Source organism: Marmota monax, unplaced genomic scaffold (assembly GCF_021218885.2).
Source record: "Marmota monax isolate L192 unplaced genomic scaffold, Marmota_monax_Labrador192_F-V1.1 WCK01_AAM20220418_F8-fsc00028, whole genome shotgun sequence".
NCBI lineage: Eukaryota > Metazoa > Chordata > Mammalia > Rodentia > Sciuridae > Marmota > Marmota monax.
The window spans coordinates 10248746-10265260 of record NW_026694779.1 but is presented as its reverse complement, the minus strand read 5'-3'; the positions used below and the strand labels follow the sequence as shown (position 1 = coordinate 10265260).

At 44.3% G+C, this 16515-nt stretch overlaps 1 protein-coding gene across 3 annotated transcripts in view; it reads left to right on the top strand.

Moving 5' to 3' along the window:
- The first annotated feature begins 8367 nt into the window (after nucleotides 1-8367).
- The window catches only part of Cntn4 (contactin 4), an 860889-nt gene continuing 852741 nt past the window's right edge, over nucleotides 8368-16515 (top strand). Inside the window, exons 1-2 of one of the 3 annotated variants that reach the window (XM_058573006.1) lie at nucleotides 8369-8589; nucleotides 9639-9796. The gene's annotated coding sequence lies outside the window, so the exon portion shown is untranslated. Of the gene's footprint in view, nucleotides 8590-9638; nucleotides 9797-16515 lie in introns of all 3 variants that reach the window. The other 2 variants (XM_058573008.1, XM_058573005.1) reach the window with 2 other exon arrangements.

Below are 16515 nucleotides of genomic sequence, written 5' to 3'. Positions count from 1 at the left end.
CCACCATGATGTTCTCTCTGCCTCGTCTCAGGCTGAGAGCCATGGAGCTCACTGTCTATGGACTAAGACTTCTGAAGCTGTTATCCAAAATAAACTTTTTCCTCTTTTGCATAGTTCTCCTCAGTTCTTTTGGCCACAGGGATGAAAACTGACTTAAACGACCTCCTTACCTTGCCATTCTGGAAGCCAGAACTTCTGAAAACATACCTTTAACAATATGACATCAAAGATAGAAATGTGAAGAAGGAGTAATAAATTCGATGCTATGAGGATGTCAGATATCGTCTATGTTTCCAAATATAAGTGGAATGCGGGAGAAATATTTACAACAAATAAAAGTTTCCTTACTGAAAACTTTGACAAATATCTAGAATACCTATGAATGCTGAATACATGAATAAAGAACCCCAACTGGCAATTAATAAAATACCTCCAACACAAAAACATATAAAATATTTAACCTGAGTCGTGATAAAAGGGAATGGGGGACACTTGACATCCAGCAGTTAGAAATGATATAAAGAACCAGAAAAATATACTGTGATGAGACAAATAAATTGGTACGTACTTTGGCAAAGTGAATAAACATTTAAAATGTGCATAACTTTCCCATGTTGCATTCTTTTTATTTTAGAATGGCACGTAGTTTGATGTGTAGCTTTTGGCTGTGTAAGTATATGCCTGAATGGGTTGATTTTCACCTATAATTATTATTATTTCTTAATATTTTTGTTTTGCTAATCAGGAATATACATTCTGGAGATAGCGAGCTAGCATCTGTCAAGTTCTTATCAGATGTCCATCTGAGAGAGGCCATTAATTTTTTGTGTGTGTGCCAGGGATTGAACCCAGGGTTGCTAAACCCCTGAGCCACATCCCCAACCATTTTTTCATACTTTATTTAGAGACAAGATCTTGCTGAGTTGCTTAGGGCCTCACTAAATTGCTGAGGCTGGCTTTGAACTCATGATCCTCTGGCCTCAGACTCCTGAGCCACAGGAATTACAGGCATGTGACAGTGTGCCCAGCAGAATCCATTAATTTTATTTATCATCAATGATAGAGCCTTGGTTAATTGGCACAGTTGAAGATATTGGTTATAACAACTGGCAAATTTTCATTTTCACTGCTAAAATGAATGGGATTGAAGACCTGGGTTTGGCTAGAAATAGCACACAATGAGTTTGGCCCTTACAGAGCATAGTGTGAGAATCTGGTGGTTCTGAGAGCCTATTTGGTTGGGAATGGTGCTCTGTGCTTTTGATTCCAACCAACCAGTTTTTTGTGTTGAACAACTTTCAGAGGATTTTGTTACCTGACCCCGACCAACCCTTTTAACCAAATCCTGGTCTTTCACTACTGTTGCATCTGCCTGAAGGGTGTCTTTCCTTCCAAGGGGTATTGGAAAACCTGTAAAGAGATTTATTAAGCCTACAGTTCAAATTACTGCTTTTTTTTAATAAGTGTCTTTTGTTTTTCTTGCATATGCAGAAATTAACCATTGTCTTCTTTTATTATAATTTGCTACATTATTTTTTCAGGGCGGGTGCAGGGATTGAATTTAGGGTCACTGGACCACTGAGCCACATTCCCAGCCCTGTTTTGTATTTTATTTAGAGACAGGATCTCACTGAGTTGCTTAGCACCTTGCTCTTGCTGAGGCTGGCTTTGAACTAGCCATCCTCCTGCCTCAGCCTCCTGAGCCACTGGGATTTTAGGCATATACTACTATGCCTGGCCTACTTTTTAATTTTTATTTTATATATTTATTTATTTATTTACTTCAGTACCAGGGATTGAACCTAGGAGCAATTAATCACTATGCCACATCCCCCAGTGGATAAAATTCTTTTTATATTTTATTTAGAGTCAGGGTCTCACTGAGTTGCTTGAGGTCTTGCTAAATTGCTAAGGGTGGCTTTGAACTTGTGATCCTCCTACTTCAGCCTCTGGAGCCAACATAGGATTATAGGCCTGACACACCGCACCCGGCTTGGTATATTATTTCGAGAACCTGAGAAATGAGGCTTAGAGCCTTCACCTGTCTTTAATTGTTGGAGATCATCAATGTATACCAAAAAAGAAGGAGACAATTGAGTAAAACCACTATACCGTACTGACTTGGTAGTTCAAATTCTATGGGATTTATTCTCAGGAAACAATTAATGGTATGTGTAAATTTTAACTTTGCTGTGTTTACCAAAGAGCTGTTTATCATAGCAGAACACAAACAGTTTACATGTTCAACAACAGAGAATTGATAGAGTGATTTGTAGTATATTCTAAAATGGAATATTAAGCAGCTTTAAAGTTAAAATCGGGGCATAGAAAAGCTAGTGAGAGGATAAAATTGGGACGTCCTGGGTGTGGACAAAATGGTATTAAAACAGCATATTCGAAATGAAAAGAAGGAAACACATAATTACGGTGTGTGCATGGAGTGTCACTTGTTTCGGATACAATTGAAAGATAGGTGATTCGATGTATTCTCTAATATTTGCTCTTTCATCTCCCAATACGGGGCCTTGAAAAAGTGTGTTCTGTGGATCACCTGCTTCAAAATCACTTGGCTGGTGTGCAAAAAAGCACAGACCCAAGTCCCATAGCTGGTTTATACGAGCAGAGTATTTAGGGAGGCTCACTAGTTATCTGTTGCTGTTTCACCAATTACCCTAAAACACGAAGACTGCAAACAACACACTTTAATTTCTGCACGTTATTTATAGGTCTGGGATCGACGCAGGTACCGGTCAGTGCTTCCTGGGTCATTCTGCTGAGACTCTGTGATGATCTTGACATCAAGCTGTTGGCCAGTGATCCAATCACCCCAAACTTCACTGGGACTGGAGAATTTGCTTCCGAGTCACCCACATAGCTTTTGGTAAGTCGGAGAATCTTCTGCTGTACCCATTTGCAAGATGACTAGCAGACTTTGGTTATCTGGCACATGGGGCTTCCAGAGACTGCCCGGGAAGTCTTCACAGCGTGGTAGCAGATGACTTGAGTCAGATTTTCCTAACATGGAAGCCAGAGTCTTTGCGTAACCTCATCTTTGGAAGTGACATCCATCATTCCAGGGTTTCAGTAACAGTGAATCAATAAGTCTAGCCAACATTTAACCCAGGAAATAAATAAGGACATGAATACCAGAAGGCACGGATCATTAAGGGCCCACCTTATAAGTCTCATCACATGGGTGAGAACCTGGAATCAGCAATTTCATCATATCCTCAAAGATTCATATACAACCCCTTTATTTTCAAAGTCCCATTAAGAGACTCAATTTTCAATGTCTCATTGGTGCCTAGACTTCGATTTTTGTTTCTCCTCTAAGAATATGCTATTCTTGGAGGCACTGTTCTTTCCTTCTTTTTACTTTTTGTTTTTTTAAACAAAACAGGGTTTATTTTAAAATGGGTAACATGGTCTTCTCCCTGGAGAGAGAAGAGAACCATTGCTGGTATCCTGGTATCCCAAGAAGTGAGGGGGTTTGGCCTGTTTTATACACCCTAGATTTTCTTGGTCCCCTGTTCTCTTCCCCCTTATCTCTCTCCTTCCTGAGCACGTGATTAAGTCCAGGAGATGCTCAGGTAGGATGGGCCAAAGGTGAGAAGCAGATGGGCTCAGGGGCCAAGGTCAAGTGACCTGGGTACATCACGCTGATTTTCTGAATTTCTAGAAGTATACACTTTTTACTTTACTAAACTCTTCTTCTTTACCCTTAACTTTACATGTGTTCTCCAAACTCTCCAGTTTGTGAAAAAGTGAATGAAGTAGAAGGTTGCTCAGAAACTGCATGCCAAATCCACTTTAGAAATAACCAAACAGCGATTACAAGAAGCCCTTGTAATCCTAGTCAATATTTTATCTGCAGAAGACAGATTGTTAAAAAGTGTATGTCTTCTTCACAATCATGTATTTTAAATGAAGACTGCAAACAACACACTTTAATTTCTCCACGTTACTTATAGGTCTGGGATCTACATAGGTACTGGTCAGTGCATTTACAAATTAAGTACTTGTAAATGGAATCACACATCGACGGGTGGGTGCAGCTGGCCTTTAGAGACAACCTTTGAGATAGCTGATATTCATTGCTTAAAGATTCCACCTTTGCAAATCTGCCTACTTGGCAAAATGTGTTTGTAACCCCAAAGTCAATACTGAAAGTATGCATGTAGACCCTCACAGACACAGAGAGGTGCTCAGAGGACACCCAGGGAGCAGTTAGAAGTCTGAGTCTCCCTATTGCACCTGTTCCCAGTTGAGGTCAATCAAGGTCATGCTCAGCCTTCTTATTTCAGCTCTTATCCTGCCAAGAAGTCTTCTTTGTGCAGGATATTTATTGTGTCCCCCCCACTTTGGAATTTCTGTGTCTTTTGGGGTGGTAACTTTGCTATTTTAAGTGAACCAAGGCATAGTGTTGGAGAGCTGCCTAGTGTCTCCAAGCACTTGTGTGACATGCCTTATATAGAAAACAGGTGTTGGATGAGCTGTGTTGGACCAGGGGCGTGGTGTTGCTGACCCACCTTCAAGGTTCGTGAACCAACCATATCCATTAGGTAGGGCATCTTTATCAGAAGACATAAAACAAGGGGTGTGTGTTGATAGGTTGATGAAAACCTTGTCACCAGGCCTGCTTTGAGGAACCTAACCCTCTATTTTCCTCCGGAAGCAATTCAGTGTTAGGAACACCTTTAGAAGAACATATCCACTGAGAACAATAAAAATCGGCTCTGAATACTTTTGCAAAGTAAAGCCCTCTGGGGGCTATTCTCTTTTTATGAGTTTTGTATAAAGAATCCAATGAAATCTGGAAAAAAAAGTTTGAAAGGAAGAACAGAGTGATTGATTCCTAATTCCACCTTACCACACTTCAATTCGCTGGGACCTGTTCATAAAGGAATCTTGGCTGGGGTGTCAGGCGGCTAGTTTACTTTTGACTCTTTCTGTCAGTCTGGGTCACAACCTTCATGCCAATTAACTGTGCTTTTGTGTGCTAATTCTCATTATCTCACCATGAGGCGTTATTGTTCCCATGTCCTTTAGTTTGAAGCTCAAGAGTCAATCAGTCACCTAAAACAATGGCATCCAAGGAAGCTAGTTCCTGTAAGCTGGTCTGAAAGAGTCCTTCTCTGAGTCCCATTTTACTGTATTCCATTTTAAATCTGAACATGAAGCTCCCAGGAACATAAATCTTTATAAAAATATGGCCTTGTCCATTGTTGGTCGAAGCAACGTGGAGGTTATGTTTCAAAGACAGGGATGGGACAGCCAGGATGGTTTGGAGGTGAAGAATCTATTCAGGCACCTCATATATTTTGAGAAACTAATTATAAAATGTACGTATTTTTATCCGAGTCACCTCTGCCATCGGTTCACCTTATCCAAGTCATTTAGAACCAAGAGGGTGGTATTTATGAAATTTTTTAAAATCCCCCTGGATGCCAGGAATAAGGAGAAAATCAAATCAAATCAGATATGGTCAGAAGAGACATATTTCTTTTCCTGGGATGCTCTTTTCTTTCCCCTCCTCTTATATTAAATCCACACCTGCCAAATCCCCAGGATGAGTGCAGAAGGCACAAGAAGGGGGAGAGGGGCACACTGGTGCCCTTTCTGAAGCTGGCAGAACTGTTGCATGCTGAGTAAAATCTGCCTGAATGTATTCTGTCCCTGTCTCCAAAAAGTCAAAAGCATTTTCTGCGTTGATTTCCCTTAAGAGTTATCAGACCTCATTCAGACGGGTTTAATGAGTGTAAGAGGTGACCTTGTGTCCAAATAGGTAGTCCCATATTAAAAGACCTGGGAATACAAATCTCACCTATTTGTACACATAGTTATTCTGGAGGGTGGGATGGCGGGGGGGGGGGGTTATTACAACGTAATTCATTCACACACTAATACAGAGCGGAGTCCCGGAGACTCTGGGTGCAGGGGTATTGAACTTGCTGCTGGCAGCGTTAATTGATTCATTGGGAACCTTTCTCCCCTGAGAATCCCAATCCCAGGTTCCCTGAGCAAGCCACTGATACACGGCCAGGGTCCCCCGGATATATGTCCAGACACACACGTGTGAAGATGTTGTGAAGCCATCTCCTGGCTGGGGCAAATCCTCTTAGGAACACTCCCCACTCCTGAGAGCTTCAGGGAGAAGCTTGCTTTCTTGGCAGAGGTGGCCGTGGAGCATCTTTCTTCCCTGCAGGATGGAAAAAATGGGACTGGATTATTTGTTGCGTTTTCCAAGGAGATTCTGTTCTTTCTGGGGGGAAATGTTGGGGAGCTATACTGATCAGGCTTGGCATTTGATCAGTGGGGGCATATTGGTCAAATGAAAAAAAAAATGCCTCCCAACTGAATGTCTTACTGACATCCCTTCAACACGACCCAGATCTGTCTCTCCAGATATTCAATGTCTGTGTGCCTCACGACACAGTCACTGGGGAGCAGATTCTTAGTATGGGTCACGCTTAGTTTCCCGGTACCTGCAAGAATACCATGTTCTGCATATAGTAAAGATGAAAGGGAAGAATGAAGACAGAATATTTTTGTCTGAAATTGAGGAACACGATTAAGAGCATTGGCTTGAAATCTTCCTAGAACTTTGAAAAGTGCATCAGTCTCTGATCCCATTGGGAGAACATGACAGTCTCTCTTTGGAGTTTTGAAATTTTGCTGAGAGTCTGAATGTGCTCATGCTATGTGCGTGTACAAAGGAATGTTTTCTGGAGAATTCCTGGCTAGTTACTTTTTGTTATGTGGGTACACATACATGAAACTATATATAGACCTGTTTACTTTCAATGGGCTAGTTGCAGAAAAAGGATCTGGAAAAATCTCAGCACAAGTAGTGTAAGTCACAGACAGATCAAATAGGAGCACAAAGCCCTTCAGAGGGAGTGAAAGCCATTCATTTTAAGCAGTTATTTACCATAGAAAGCACATCACAAATATTCCTATTTTATAACAGTGCCTGTATTAGAGAACAAAATGCAGAAGGGGGGGGGTGCATACAGTATCCGAGTTTAAGTAATTCAAAAACCTGGGAAGTTGGGGGAACTTCTTTTCTTTAGCATTTAAATCTTTGCACCCTTGGAAGACACAGAATATCAAGTGGTGAAATTTTTGATACCACAATACCTATCAGCAAGTCTGGGTAGGCTCACTTGTCAAAAATCAATTATGTTTAAAAAAAAAAAAAAGAAGAAGACCAAACAAAACCGAATTCAACACTGTGCAGCCTGGCCCCCAGCTGCTGTATGTGTTTGGGGGGAGCTGAGTATTTGTTTGCTTACTGTGGTAGTTTAAAAATAGTTTTCCAGTTAACATCTTTTCCACATAATGGAGATGTCAGGGTAGGTTTACATGATTGTGTAAATGGTCAGAACTTGTTTATGTAGTCCGGAACTACTGAGAGCTGAGCAGGGAAACTGGGGGTTCGGCAAAGCCCCTGGGGGCTTTTTCTCTGGGAGACAAACGCAGGCTCTCTTGAGGTTGCTGGAAAAGATGAGTTAGACTGAGCTGGCTTTCCTCTGCCTGTCAGACTCGCTTTGCACAGGGCTGGTGAGGGGCCGGATCATCGCTGCCAACCTCTACTGTTACCCTGAGGTTTGGAATTGGAGTGAAGGGAGCGCTTTCTCCCCAGAAACGGTAGATGCAGGCTGGAGAAGGACCATGGTAACGTCAGTATTCCCTGCACATGCTTTTGAATAACAAGCCTTTTAATGTGCCCACACACCACAAATTGATCCTTGGGCTTCTGTCTCCTTGCGACGTCTCCTCTTCCCTACACACATTGCAGCCTGAAAGCACACTGCAATAGGGTGACAGGTGCAGGTCGGTAAGGCTGTCTGGCCAATGTCCTCTGCCTAAGGACAGGCAGATTAAAAAAAAAAAAAATCTTTCAAAAGCCCCCCTCTTTCTCGGCTTCAGTGCCATCCGCCCACACCCAACCTGTACTCAGCAATTCTCAGCCCAGAAGCACAAGTATTTGTTTCCCCTTAATGATCCCCCGAAATCCGCGTCTCCGGAAAGCCCGAGGTTTTTGGTACCTCCTCAGGTCGCGCCTCCTGCGCCCCAATACTCATAGGAAGGACATCCCGCCGGTGTATCCCTGGTTGATACACCCTTTATGATACCTCTATAGGAACCAGGCTAATAGTCTCCACGGGCCTGAGGATCAGGTAAAGCTCCCTCTGCCAGTTTCGTGCGTGGGGACCCGGGGTCCGCCTCCCCACTGCAGGGCCGGGCAGGTGCTGCGCCCTGCGCGCGCCTCCCGGAGCCGCGCACTGAGCATGCCCAGCTCTGCCACGCGCGGCTCCCGCCCTCCCCGGCCCTCGCCCCCTCCCCGCGCGCCTTTCCCTCAGAGCGCGCAGGCAGCCGGTTTGCAGAACTCTGGTGCGCCAGGTTTTTGGAGCCGCCGGGAGCGCAGGGAGGGAGAGGAGCGCGACACCAGACAGCACGGGGTTCAACACCGGGATTGGTCGCAAGTAGGGAGCTTTCGCCACTACACCGGGACCCTCGGACTGTGCCTGCACCGCGCTCTGGAGAGGCTGTCCTCCGCTCTCGGCGCGGAGCTCAGGTGCTGAGGTAAGTGGCCAGCGAGCAGCCAGCCGGGCTCCAGCGAACCAGGCATCCAGGCTCCCCGGTTTTTGAGTAAAGGGCTGCGTCCTCTCCAGCTGCGGGAGGGAGACAGGGCTACTCAGGGTTCCGAGTCCTGCAGGGCTGGACAGGGGCTGTGGAGCTCCACCGCCCTCAGCCGACCAGCGCAGCAGGGTCCGGCCGGCAAGGCGCTGAGCTCCCTGACCCTGGGTAGAGGCAGGGCCCCGACGACGCCTCAGTCACCCCACGGCGACCCTTCTTCTCTCCTTTTTAGTCTGAAAATAAGTTTGTTATGCTGCAAGGCAACCACAAAATAAGGAGCCTAGAGCCTGGAATGTTCCGGGAACCTGTAAAACGAGAGCACTTCCAACTGGCTCAGGCCGATGCCCTCTCCACACGCCCTGGCCCCGGTGCGCCCCCGGGTTCTAGACCGGGGCTTCCTTCTGGTGTGGGTTCCCGGGGTTTGCTCCGAAGACAGCCCACTAGAAAGGATAGCGAACTTGAGCTGAGGTGCTGAGGTTCCAGGGGTTTGGACCTAAGGGAATCTGATTTCCGTGGCTGAGGTAGAAGCAGACACTCATTTGGGGAGCGCCAGCGGCCGTGCCAGGCTGGGTGCTCAGCGCGGGGATTGCGCGGCCAGCCGCATCTACCAGGTCCGTGCTCTCTCGTGGAGGCTGCTTGGTTTTTCTCCCCAGTCTGTGCGGAAGGAGCTTGTTGGGGTGACATCTATTTCCAACAACTTCTGGGGTGGGGGGTGATTTTCAGTTTCTTTTAAGAGGCAAAGACAACCAACCGCCTGCTCTCCTCTTCCAGTACCCAGACAGCCGCGAGATGTGCGCCAGGCGCCCCGCAGACACTAACCCGCTAGCTCTCCTTCTCCAACAGGGGGTGGTGGGGGCGACTGAAAACCTTGGTTTGTGCCTGGTGTGTGTACATTTTACTATTAATGAAAGGCGTGGAGGTGGGGGTAGGAGGCTGTGGGCTCCTGGATCTCTCGGAACCAGTCAGGGAGTCTGATGCATGAACACATTTTGCAGCACCGAGGAGATCTGCGAGGAGGCGGCTTCGCGCAACGGGAAGATAAGGTGTTAGATTGCTGGCACTGCTGTCTCCAGAATTGAAGCAAAAGGCTTGAGGTTGTGTAGGGCGACCGAATGTGACCCATCACCTTGGATGTGTGTTCTGCGTGCAAGAGGTTGGCTGGGATCTTGGGTACATGGGAGGTTGATTTGTAAGGAGGAGTCCCTGTGAGCAAAGCTCCTGCAACTTTTTCTAGTTTTCCTACTGGAATCAACATAGGGGCGGGGACATGTTTTTCAGAAAAAAAAAAAAAAATGTCATTTAATTGCATGGGAAGCTCCTGCAGTTTGCTGTGTTGGGAGCTGGGAATCTCAAGGAATAACAGCCACATAACTCATTTGTTTGGACACTACTTAGGATAATTTGGAATGTGCTTTTATTTTTGCAGGTTGAGATTTATGGTTTCTGTTCTTCAGGGAGTATAAGGTAGGAGCTTAAAGACTGGATTTCCCCTTTAAATAGGTCCAGCTAGCAGCATTTCAAGTAGAACTGATTAGCAACTCTTTATGTCTGTGCCCAGGTGGGCGAAAAAAAGAAGTGTGTCATGGAGCAGGCAGCTAGAGGTGGTTTTGGTGCCATTCTTGAGGAGATTCACATTTCACCCCATACATTTATTCTTGCTGTCTTCCTTTTGATTTCATTCAAGACTGTGGAAATCTCCACTATGGGGTTGTGGGAGTTAGATAAGATTGGCAGGGATCAAAAAAAAAAACAAGTTCTGTGAGAATATTACTTTTTTGGCTACCTCGTCAAAAAGGCTATTGATTTTGTACGTTGTTTGTTTAAACTGACTTCACCTGCCCTGTCTGGTTGAGGAAAGATCATGATGATAAATCTCATTATTTTTTTTTTTTCAGTGTGGATCCTGCCAGTTGGCTAGCAAGCATGGAAAATAAATAATAAATAAAAATTGACCTTTTGAATTGGGGGTTAAAATGCTAAGAGACTTTACCAGTTGCTTAAAGCTTTAGGTGAGAGCCATGTGGACATTTTAACTGAGGTAATTTTTTTTTGTTTTTTTTTTTTAATTTGCAGTCTGTGAAACCCCTTTCAGTTGGTGCCTGGTGTGTATATTTTACACACCTTGGAAGACCTTCAGTGCAATTGGGAGTGAGCTTAGCCCCTCTTCCCTTGCTCACTTCATATTGACAGGTGATTGAGTGATAAGAGAACAGAACTTAAATACTGTTGGATTTTGTTTTTCAATCATCTCCTTTTTTTTTTTAACTTCTCTTTCTGTTCAGAAGTAGGTCTTCTGATTTTTTTTTTTTTTCCTTCTAAGCACTCAATCTTTTGGTGCAGATTCTTCTGAAAGGTTCTCAGGATATCCATTAGTTCAATTTAGGTCTTACAAAATAAAAGGAACCTAAATAAACTTCGCCGTTCAAAACTCCCCTTTGTAATTTCGACTTTTCCAAGTTTATCTGCTAATGGTTTTAATGTGTCGGATGCCTCTTTGTTATCGGGAAAGAAGTGGGACCTAACATACATTAGTTCTAATCTCTCTTCTTCAACCTTCTGTGAACTCTTGCTATTATAGGATTTCCACTGAATGGATCTGTTTCATGGGATGTCTCCACACTGAAGTGGAGGAGTTTTTAGTTTTTAAAATTTTTTGTTGTTGTTTTCTGTAAAGCAGTATCTTGAGTCTAATGAACAGGGCAGGATTTATTCCCATGACTTATTGGGTTTTCACTCTCTTTTCTTATTTACTATCAGAAGAAAATTCGATCACACGTCAATAAAATGAATAAACTAAAGGCATCTACTGATATCTGGTACACGACTTATAAAACACACACAGTGAGCGGGAAAGTAAAAGACAAGTAAAGCAAAAATAAGAAAGTTCTAATGTTTTTATGTATTCCCATGGATGGTTTTGTCCTGCCCCTTGAGGGGGGCGGGGGGCTCTGCTTTGGAGACCACAGGTAGCTCCGGGTTTTTTTTTTTTTTTTTTTTTGACCTTTCTTTCCTTATCTTGGTTCTGCCATTTATTATCTCTGATCCTGTAGCCAGTTGCAAAATTGCTAGCAATCTGTCTCCTGGAACAGGTGGCTTGAGAATGTTCCTGTCCTGACTACGGGTGGCTGGAATTAGGTATAAGAGATGAATGCACTCGGGAGGGGTCATCATGGCTGTCACAAAGTGGACACACAGCTGAAGGATATGGAGTTCTAAAGACTGAAGCACCAGTGGCAAGAAGGTCACAAAGGAGGGACAAAAGGGCACGTTTGGTGCTGTGCACCCTTGGGCAGAGGAGGGCAGGATCATAGACACCTGGATCCAGATTTGGCCTCATGCTGATGGCCTTCACAGTATCCCGCAAGTTAATTCCATAGCCCTAATATCCTTAGCTGTAAAATTGAGACAAGATCTATCTCAAGGTGTGGCCATAGGGGTTGGGTAGGAGAGGATAGGTAAAGAACTTGGTTGTGTTAGACTGGCTACCTTATTAGCCATAACAACAAATAAGCCCCCAAAGTATACTGCCTCCTATGTGGAATTCATTTATTTCTCACTCATGTAAATTCCCCCACGCGGGTGATGGTAGAAGCATTCATGGAAGATTCAGTTTGATCCATGATGCACCTTTGTCCTCTCCAGGGTGACCACCTGCTAGCCTGCATCAACTCATTGGAGGGCGAAAGACTTGGAGGATGTTAATTGCTCCCACCTGCAAGTGGTGCATTCACTTTGGCTTGTGTGCTGTTGTTGGCTGGAACTCAGTTCTATGGGGGTGTATCAGAAGGAAGGCTGGGAAATATAGTCCAGCTGAATATTTATGTATGTAGCCAGTATTTTTTTTTTCCAGCATTCTCTGACATTGTGTTCCCATGTGTGACATTGCCTCTATGCTCAATATATGTTCCTTCCCATTCTTCCCCTAACTACTGGTAGAAAAAAATCGCATTTATATATATATATATGTATATATATATATATATATATATATATGGCAGTACTTACTTAAACTATGGAAGTATGTTTTCCTCTTGCCTATATAAAAACATTGCCAAAATAATTTTTTTAAAAATCCTAAAGAAGAAAAAGTTCACGTCTCATCTAAAACATATAGAGTGCAGTTCGATATGATATAAGAGGATGTTGAATATGGTCTAGAATCAGGAGCAGATATTTGAATTAGGACCACCCCCACCCCCAAAGCCCTGTGCTAATTTGGTTTCTGATACACACACTGTCAGCGTCTGTGTCCAGCACGGTCACCCTTCTCTTAAGCTTCTGTTACCAACAGCCCTGTGCTGACACTTTCGTGCCACCATATGTGAAGATAAATTTTCCTCTTCCGTTCTCAGCATAAGTAAATATCCTTTCTGATAAGACCGCAGCTAAAACAGCCTCTCCTAACTTCGCTTCTGATCAAAGGCATTACTTTTCATATATCTCCAACCTCCCCCAAAGGAAAACCTCCCCTCTCTTGTCCTCTCAGCTTTGCCAAACTTTTTTTTCTTTCTTCTTCTTTTCTTAAAGTATTTCCTGCATGATTGAAGGGACCTATCTCCTTCACCCTCGGAGGATCTTCTAAAAGAAAATGGTGTCTCTGGTTCTCGTCCTGTGGTCTGGCTTGCATTAGAAGATCTTCCTCTCCCACCGCCTGTTATTTTTTCCTCTTTGGTAAACATAATGATTTACCTACCGTTTGGGTTTCCAGTGACGGCAGAGAAAATGTGCAGCAGCCACTGGTGAGAATGGACCTTTTGTCAAGACGGTTGGGGCATCCTCACGGTTAATTCAGATAAACTCCCAGCGTGGGTTGCCGTATATTCTGTATGCTTAGGAAGCACCTCTTTCCCCTAGGGCCCCCTGTTCATTTGCTCTTGATTTCGAAAGAAATCTCCTTTATTTATTTATTTTTTCTTAAACTCTCTTCCTTTATTCCTCACTTCCATGCCGTGTGTGTGTGTGTGTGTTGCTAGGAATGCAATTCAGGGCCTTGTGCATGCTAGCCAAGTGCCCTACCACCCACTACAGCCAGCCCGTGCCTGTGTCCTCTTCAAGCCCCTACTTGTGATTTCGTGGGCTTGGAGAGAGAAGAGGGTTTTAACATAACTTCTATCATATTTCCAGACTCCTAAGAAGCCAGATTCCATTTTGTCTTGAGGCAGGTGAACTGTCTGTTATAGCCAGCTGCTATAACAGAGGGATTCTAAATACTCAGTGAGTTGAAATAATTTTCCACTGCTTACTCCTGTGTGGTGGTCCAGGCTGAAGCCATCGTTCCTGACCTGGTGACTCTCCAAGGGGTCACTCAAGGAATGGAGTCCTTCGAAAGCCTGTGGCTTGGTCTCCTCGAAGTCCCTGGAGTCATCATCTTTCAGCCAAGGTACAGGGTGTGAGAACGAGAAGGTACAGGGTGTGCAGAGAAGCCTCTCTTGGGTGGTTATACACCCAGCCTGGGAAGGGGCTACCTGAGCTCCCACCCATATTGTCCTTGGGCTGAACTGTCACCTGGACTTTCTTTGCCCTGAGGGGCAGTTGAGAAGCAGAGTCCAGCTGCATACCCTGGAAGAAAGGGAAATGTGTTTGGGAAAAATACCCAACAGGTTCCCTTTGAGTTCAGGAGAGATTTCCAGATGTGTCTCCATTTCCCTCTGGAGGTATGGAGAGGGGAGGGCATGGATCCTAGCACTTGGCCTGATAAATATGCATTCCCTGTCTTCCTTTGATCTTTGACCTTTAGTATGGTCCCATTCTTAGGGCAGATGATCTGGGTGAGATTCCATCTCCAGCCGGCTGACCTGGGGGTTTGACGGCTCCGAATTCATGAACTGCCCTTTGGGCTGGATTTTTATCGCTTCAAGTCCGTCCTGACTCATTAGGTGAAGAAGCAAAAAAGAGGAAAGAATTCTGGATAGAAATGGGAGGAGGGTCTTTTTGTGTTTGTGTTTTCCCTTTCAACTCACATGATGCATCCTTAGGTTCTAGGCTGGGCAGCAATTCACTGGCCTGTCATGAGTTAGATTCTCAGTCAAGACCCTTTGGCCACCCGCTACCCGGGCAGGTAGGTGTGTCAGTCCATCCTAACGCTGAGGGTCTTGTCTTCTCAAAGTTTTGTTCTCTTCCTAAAGTTATGGAGGAGAAATGTAAAAGGACACATTCAGGCTTTTTTTCCCCTCTTCCAAGGGGGACTCTGGTTCTTAGATGACACTTTCCAAACTCATTTCCCCATCCCCTGTCCCTCCCAGGGTTACGGCTCAGCTGTACCAATCTTCCCAGACAGGACCCAGGGGTTCCCAAGATGCTGGACATTGACTTTTACAACCCAGGAAAATCCTCAGCCATCTGGGACAAGTGTCTCCCCTACCTCCCACAGTGACCTTGCTTCTGTTGTGCACGACTCCCGTGAGTGACATAACGAGTGGGTTTCTTGCCACAAGTGGGTAAGAGCTTGAAAACCGGAGTCAGACAGAGTTCTGACCAGTGTAGACCCGTTTCCCTACCAGCTGGGTGATTGTGGGTGAGCTAACTTGCTTTTCCAAGTTTCAGTTGTATCCTCTGTAGAATGGGCTCAGATGCATTCTGTAGGATGGTTCAGACGCTGAGAAGATGTCATCAATCAGGTGATTTTTTGTCTGGAGACGCCTCTGTGAAATGATATGTGCCTATAGACACGGGGATTTGTGAAGATGGTGGATAAGGAGAACACTGGGTAAATCCCAGGAAGTCTGCAACAAACAGCTCTGTTGTTGATTGTTGTCAATCACCTTTACATCTCTCTTGCCTAACCATGGCTGCTGGAAACATCACTAAATCCAGAATACAGGTTCATGGAGCGCTGATCATCCCAGTCTGTGACCAGAGGAGCCAGCAGGTCATCAAGAGTGACCAGGAAATGTTGGCAATAGTCCTTCAATGTGTGAAACTTAACTTTGCATGAATCGACTATATATGGGTTCCTTTTTTTCTAGACAAGGTTAGATTTTTTTTTCCCCTTGCTTCCTAAGCCAGAGTTAACAATTTTCATGTTTTTTGGAAAGATAAATAAATGATTTCTCCTACGGGGGCGACATCCATTTCATCTCATAACCTTTCCTGTGCCTATTGGCCACTATCAATTACATAAGGGTGGAGGGCTTGGGGGAGGAACTTTCAATTCATGGGGTAAATATGGGTTAGGATGGTAGGACCATGGCTGACTCCCTAATGATCTCGAGTTTAAAAATAACATATGCATACCCTTTGTTCTCACCACACCAAACTGGCCTGTTTACCTTGAGGCTGAGCTTTTGTACGGAGAGGTATTGTGCCCTGACAGCTGTATTAATAGAAATCCAGAGTATTCCTGTTGCCTGTGCCTTTTCATGGAAAAAGATTTCATGGAAATTTCCAGCAAGGACAGGTGCTTCACGTGGGCGTCTGATGAGACGGGTCCGTTTTTGGAAGAGAGGGAAATCAAACAAAAAATACGATATGACTTAAACCGCCCCTTCTGTTCTAGGAGGCTTGATTCTGGGCACTTGCCACTGTTTTCGCGTTCTGTGAATTTGCTTTATCGTCGGTATTAGGATAGCTTTTCACCCACCAAATGTAAAGACGAATGTTGGTGTCTTTGGCGACTCATTTGATTAGCTGTTAGCTGGCTATTGATTCTAGACTTTGTGCAGATTAGTGAATTAATTGGGGATTCCAAGCCCTATGCTCACTGTATTTAATTTCGGCAATGACGTTCGTTATAGAAACATTGATAATTTAAATCACACACCCAACTCCTAGTAAAAAGTAAAGTATGAACACGGTTATCTAAGAATTCTCGGATGTCAGTGATTGTAAATAGTGGTTTGTCTTTAATACATAAACATTTTTTTAATGGAAATC